The sequence below is a fragment of the Quercus suber genome, unplaced genomic scaffold (assembly GCF_002906115.3).
Source record: "Quercus suber isolate HL8 unplaced genomic scaffold, Cork oak 2.0 scaffold_569, whole genome shotgun sequence".
NCBI classification, from domain to species: domain Eukaryota; kingdom Viridiplantae; phylum Streptophyta; class Magnoliopsida; order Fagales; family Fagaceae; genus Quercus; species Quercus suber.
The window spans coordinates 363,268-370,569 of record NW_027070014.1 but is presented as its reverse complement, the minus strand read 5'-3'; positions in this window follow the sequence as shown (position 1 = coordinate 370,569).

Genomic DNA, 7,302 nt, shown 5'->3' with positions numbered 1-7,302 from the left:
TTGTCCTCGGCCTGACAAGAGTGATTTCGGGGAGTGGCTAACCCCAAGGTAAGCTGTCACTCTCGCATTTAATGCACTCAACTAACACCCCTGGCCGCATTAATGGAGAGGTAACCCCTTGGCAGGATAACGTTGGTCAGAGTGAGCCACTTGAGTATTGATAAAGCTTCTGATGGGATGGACGACCAGAAAAAAGGCGAATAGACAATCAACAGATGGAAGCAAAAGATAGGAAGATTAAAACTATAAAAGAAGAGTAGGTTAAGCCAAAAAAAGAGGGGGGGAGAAAAAAAGGCCTCCTCGGCCTGTGGCCGAGGAGCATTCCCTCATTTGTAAGAAAATACTTAGCCATTTTTAAAGATAAGTTTGGGCATGGTGATCAACGGCCAGCACCTAAGCCTGTCAGCCCACTCTCTATAAATGTATTGTTTGGGCTTGTTGGGCTGAAAACCCAACACTCAATTCAAATTGAGTCCCTACAATTGGCGCCGTCTGTGGGAAGGATTAGGGTGCTGGCCGGTGCACCAGGTAAACGTTCCAAGTTATAAGTATTTGTTTTACAGTAGGTTGAGTAAGATAAGGTTCTAAGTTCTAAGTGTTTATTTTACGGTAGACTGAAAAAGATAACGTTCCAAGTTATAAGTATTTGTTTTACAGTAGGTTGAGTAAGATAAGGTTCTAAGTTCTAAGTGTTTGTTTTACGGTAGATTGAAAAAGATAACGTTCCAAGTTATAAGTATTTGTTTTACAGTAGGTTGAGTAAGATAAGGTTCTAAGTTCTAAGTGTTTGTTTTACGGTAGATTGAAAAAGATAACGTTCCAAGTTATAAGTATTTGTTTTACAGCAGATTGAATAAGATAAGAGTTCTAAATTTTAAGTATTTATTGTAAAAAAAAAAAAAAAAAAAAAAAAAAAAAAAAAAAAAAAACGAAAACGAAAGAGAAAAACAAAAGATCTTGATATTATTAATTCAAACGTAGAAAAATTACATATTACAATCAGAGGCTCAGGTAGGCCTGTATTACAAGTAAATTTACAAGCTAATAGCCACCTGCTATTCCTAGCTACTCCTACAATCAGAGGCCCAGGTGAAGCCGCCCCAAGGGAGAACTAGCCGGAGGGAAGTGTCAACTCGTGCTTTTATTTGGCACCAAGAGAATGGGAGAGCTTGACACAAGGTGGAGGAGGTGAAGGACAATCATGCCCTCAGGCCCCCAACCACTCCCTCCTCTGCTGGGCAGAGCTGGAACAAAGAGAGGAGCAGACGCGGGGGCTCGGGGGACCCTCCCTCGTGATGTTCCCTCGATTCTCTCCATTCCGCTCGAGTGTTGGCCATTGGAGACGGCAACACTCGAGCACCGCCCATGAGGTGAATTCATGCGCCTTCCTCGTTGGGGGTGTGCTCCGAGGAAAGACGTGAGGTTCTTTAACAACACCCCTCTGGGATACTTCGAAGGGCACCAGCAGGATTACGCCTAGACTCTGTCGCACCGAAAGCCCAGTGGGGCTGCGGCCATACCGGTTCTTTTCAGTCCCGGCAACAATTCCGGCGGGGTTGTTAAAAGGGCATGTGAAGTTGGAAGGAGATGTTTTGCTCTGGTTGCGTTGAGAGGTTCATGGGTTGTGGGGTAACCATCTACTTACTTTATATAGGGGATGGAAGTTTGGTGAGAATTAATTCATGCAGAATTCGAGAAGGGTATTATCAGCTGGATCAGTAATGAAGTCCCCAATTTCCAAGGAGGCCACGGACGGTTGGACTCGTGTCAATTTACGAGGGCATTAATGAAGGCGCGTTTCGTGCACCGGAGCGTCAAGCGCGGAATACGAACAGGCAAAGGGCGCTTCATAAATGAAAAAGGTGGGGCCTCGAGTTAGAGATGAGATCAATGCCACGTGTAAAGATCCTAATCTGACGTAAAGAGTAATCATCTCCAATAAAGCGATCTGAGGGCAAATCCCTAATTACGAAAAAATTGAAGTGGTAGACAGAACCAAGGTATTGCATAGTCCTCAGACCCAAACCTATGGTAAAACTACGCACACCATTATGTCTCATACAGAAAAAATTGAAGTGGTAGACAGAACCAAGGTATTGCATGGTCCTCGGACCCAAACCTATGGTAAAACTACGCACACCATTATGTCTCATACAGAAAAAATTGAAGTGGTAGACAGAACCAAGGTATTGCATGGTCCTCGGACCCAAACCTATGGTAAAACTACGCACACCATTATGTCTCATACAGAAAAAATTGAAGTGGTAGACAGAACCAAGGTATTGCATGGTCCTCGGACCCAAACCTATGGTAAAACTACGCACACCATTATGTCTCATACAGAAAAAATTGAAGTGGTAGACAGAACCAAGGTATTGCATGGTCCTCGGACCCAAACCTATGGTAAAACTACGCACACCATTATGTCTCATACAAAAAAAAAAATTGAAGTGATAGACAGAACCAAGGTATTGCATGGTCCTCGGACCCAAACCTATGGTAAAACTACGCACACCATTATGTCTCATACAGAAAAAATTGAAGTGGTAGACAGAACCAAGGTATTGCATGGTCCTCGGACCCAAACCTATGGTAAAACTACGCACACCACTATGTCTCATACAAAAAAAAAAAAAAATTGAAGTGGTAGACAGAGCCAAGGTATTGCATGGTCCTCGGACCCAAACATATGGTAAAACTACACACATCGATTATATTCAATATTTACAGAAAAAAATTGAAGTGGTAGACAGAACCAAGGTATTGCATGGTCCTCGGACCCAAACCTATGGTAAAACTACGCACACCATTATGTCTCATACAAAAAAGAAAAAATTGAAGTGGTAGACAGAGCCAAGGTATTGCATGGTCCTCGGACCCAAACCTATGGTAAAACTACACACACCGATTATATTCAATATTTACAGAAAAAAATTGAAGTGGTAGACAGAGCCAAGGTATTGCATGGTCCTCGGACCCAAACCTATGGTAAAACTACACACACCGATTATATTCAATATTTACAGAAAAAAAATTGAAGTGGTAGACAGAGCCAAGGTATTGCATGGTCCTCGGACCCAAACCTATGGTAAAACTACACACACCGATTATATTCAATATTTACAGAAAAAAATTGAAGTGGTAGACAGAACCAAGGTATTGCATGGTTCTCGGACCCAAACCTATGGTAAAACTACGCACACCATTATGTCTCATACAAAAAGAAAAAAATTGAAGTGGTAGACAGAGCCAAGGTATTGCATGGTCCTCGGACCCAAACCTATGGTAAAATTACACACACCGATTATATTCAATATTTACAGAAAAAATTGAAGTGGTAGACAGAGCCAAGGTATTGCATGGTCCTCGGACCCAAACCTATGGTAAAACTACACACACCGATTATATTCAATATTTACAGAAAAGAATTGAAGTGGTAGACAGAGCCAAGGTATTGCATGGTCCTCGGACCCAAACCTATGGTAAACTACACACACCGATTATATTCAATATTTACAGAAAAAAAATTGAAGTGGTAGACAGAGCCAAGGTATTGCATGGTCCTCGGACCCAAACCTATGGTAAAACTACACACACCGATTATATTCAATATTTACAAAAAAAAATTGAAGTGGTAGACAGAACCAAGGTATTGCATGGTCCTCGGACCCAAACTTATGGTGAAACTACACACACCGATTATATCCAATATATACGAAGAATTGAAGTGGTAGACAGACCCAAGGTATCGCATGGTCCTCGGACCCGAACCTATGGGAAAACTAGATACTTACAGGAAAAACAAAATTACTGGGCATAGCCAAAGTGTTGCATGGTCCTCGGACCCAAACCTATAGAAAACTAAATAAGTAGTATGCATTACCAGGGTAGTATATGGTCTTCGGACTTGAACCCACAAAGAAAATAACTGCTCTGAGAAAAGCCAAAGCGTTACTCAATGTCCGGTGAATCACTGATCAAAGAGCGAGCAGCCTTAAGGGGAATTCTAGATCAGGGATGAGTTATATGATTCCAGAAAATGATCAAGTTATTTCTTTATGTCAAAGACCAGAAGCTAGAAACATTGTTTTTTTCATTCTTTTTTAAATGAGGTGGGTGTGTGTTAGTTCAATAAAAAAGTTTGAATTGCAACACAGAAGAGAATATACAAATAGAACTTTTATTAATTCTCTAGTTTGATTATTTTCACAAGTGAAGTAAAAACCTATAATATCTTTGTTGTCACATCATATTTATCATTTTTTTTTAATTTTCAAAATTAATGGTAAATAATGTTTGTGAATGGATTGGTGTTGCTTCATATTATGTTATATATATATATATATATATTAAGGCTAAAACTAAAACTACACTTTATATATTTTAAATTTGGGATTGTCGTCATTTTAATCCCTCAAATTTAAATGTTTTCGATTTTTTCCTCAAAATTTCCAAACTTGTTCAATGTAGTTCTCCTATCATGCTCTCTATCTACATTGAATAATTGAACATTTGATAAATGAGTGCAGTTGTAAAAATAGGGTAGACAAAGATGCAACTTGCAAGTACTCTCTGTCTCTCTCTTTCTCTCTCTCCTATAACGTCCTACTAACCACAGAATTAGCACTTGTAGGTAGCTTACCATCTCATGGAAGCTAATAGGGTAAATTTAGCTTACAAACTTAGAATAAATTAATGATGTTACAGTCTTATTAAAATATTCTTGATACATTTTTTTGAATAATTATTTAATATTGCATGAGTGATGTTCCTTCCTCTTACGTAATAGTGGTTCTCACTAATTCAATTTATGATACCACCCACCATTTATGTGAGAGAAAAAAGCATTGCTTTTGGCGTTTTGTTTTTTTTGTTTTTTTTTCTCGTCCTTGTAAAATGTAAATATCTATGTTAATAAAGTGGTTAAAAGTATTAATTTTCTCCTAAAAAACAAATGTTTCTTGAAATGGATATAAGCAATGATAAAATTCCTAAAAACATTAGTAATGAGTCCTCTCTGAGAGAGAGAGAGAGAGAGAGAGAGAGAGAGAGAGAGAGAGAGAGAGAGTCTCTCTCTCTCTCTCTCTCTCTCTCTCTCTCTCTCTCTCTCTCTCTCTCTCTCCAAGGATGCCAATAATCATCGTTGCTAGGTGGTTGAGATTGGGAATACAGTGGCCAAGTTGGTCATAAAGTGGCCGATTTGGCTATGAGACGATCTTGACCGTGGGGTGGTCAATCTTTCGAATAGAAAAGTGATTAATATTGGCAGTTCGATTTGTTCGTGAACAAAATAAATAAATGTTATTTAAATAGAACACGGGAAAAAAGAGTTTGATATTGGTGAGGGAAGTGAAAAATGAGTTATTTAAGACAGGGAAAGAAATTTGTCTAAGACAGGGAAAGAAATTTGTCTAATACATTGCTTTAACAACTTGACTAATTTAAAAGAAGGATATTGGACGTTAAAATATAGTGAAGATATAGGTGAAATTGACATTCTATTTTAGTGATGGAAAGAGACTGTTAATTTGTCAAGGGCTCTATAACTTAACTATCACATTTTGATATTTTTAACGGAAATATTCATAGTTCAAATCATATCTCCTTTGTAATTATTGAATTATTCAAAAAAAAAAAAAAGTCTAGTTACGTGTGACTAAAGAAAAAAAATATGAAAGATATATATCTTTATTATATATATATACACTATGAGGAATCTTTCAAAATAATTCTGTTGTCTGGCCAAAAAGGGGGGAAACCACTATTGTAATACCTACGCAGAGACTTTGAGGTGTTGAGGTCACTTCTGGCCCTATAGGATTTGAAAGGCCAATATAAGCTTAGGAATGAAATTGGGTGGGCTCACCAAACTTCCAATTAACTAAAGAAAAAACATAGGATAGAATTTGTTAAAGTGGAAATGACAAAAACAACTTCAGCAGTGATTGGCTTGCTGGCTTTGATCAGGTACCAGAAAAAAAAAAAAAAAGGTAGAAAAAGGGGTCCCCAATTGCGCATTGGTGTATAGCATATACCTTGTAGTCATCATAGATTTAGAATTAGAATGATCGATATCTTACGACTTTTGAATAAATTTCAATTTGAAGAGAGAACCGATTTTTCAATTTGCATTGACTAATGACCATTGACACAACCCTTGTTTCCACCAAGCACTATGTTTTCACTGATAAAGGAATATATACTTATTTCCTAGGAAAATCAAAGTTTATGTTATATTTAATATTAGCTTCTAAGTTTTTAATTTTGCCAATTAAAGTTTTATACTTATATGTTCTAAAATTATCACCCTAGATCAATAAAAGGTTTATCGAGTCATCGACCCTTAAAGTTATGATTAGAGGAATTCAATCTTCACGCCAACAAAGTGTAGTGATTTTCAAAGTCATTTTAAAAGATTCAAATGTCATTAATCTCTATTAGAGTCAAGCCTATGATGTATTAAAAAAAGATGCGGATGACTAGGATGAATTTGATATTCAAATCAAAGAACTGATTGATAGAAAATTATATAACTTTTTTTTTTTTTGGTTGATGAACTGAAAAGAAACTTTTATTTTAAACTCATGGTTCCTTTTTTGGTCTAATTAATTGTACCACTTATCCACTGGTTAGTGTCTCTTCCTATGTAACTCAATTTATTTAATAAAACTTTAGTAATTATTTGAATCATTATTTTTATTTTACATTCCTAGTCTTATGTACCACAGAAAATGGGGTATACAGTATACACTTTTGTAGTCTTCCTAATCACTTTGTTAGCTACCTTTTGACTCTGACAGCATCTAGTCCTTGCCGAACAAAGTAATATTTCAAATCGGGTAAATTCTTATCCCTTTCACCTCAAGATTAAAGATGCATGCATACGCATATATAAAAAGGTTTTAATTGATACCATATTTCCGTGAAACTTACGAAGCATCTTGTTTTGTTTTCATTTTTTAGCATTGCATGTTAACTTGACGTAAGAATCTAATATTACAGTGTCATGCATGTTGGTGTAGGGTTCAATATAAGATGCGAAAATCAAGGTCTTCATATATAGGACAATACCAAAGACATAAAATTCAAAGACAAATATAAATGGCTTGACATATTTTTTTGGGTGGGTACGAATAGGGATAACTTGAGATTCTTATTCCAAGCTATTTGGTGAAATTTCACTACAAATTGCCAATTAATGCAGCTTTATTTATTTATTTTAAAAACAAATTGAACTGACTTACATGCAATTTGAAGTTAATCACTTTTTGCTTTGAAACATATATATGTGTATCAAGTTGA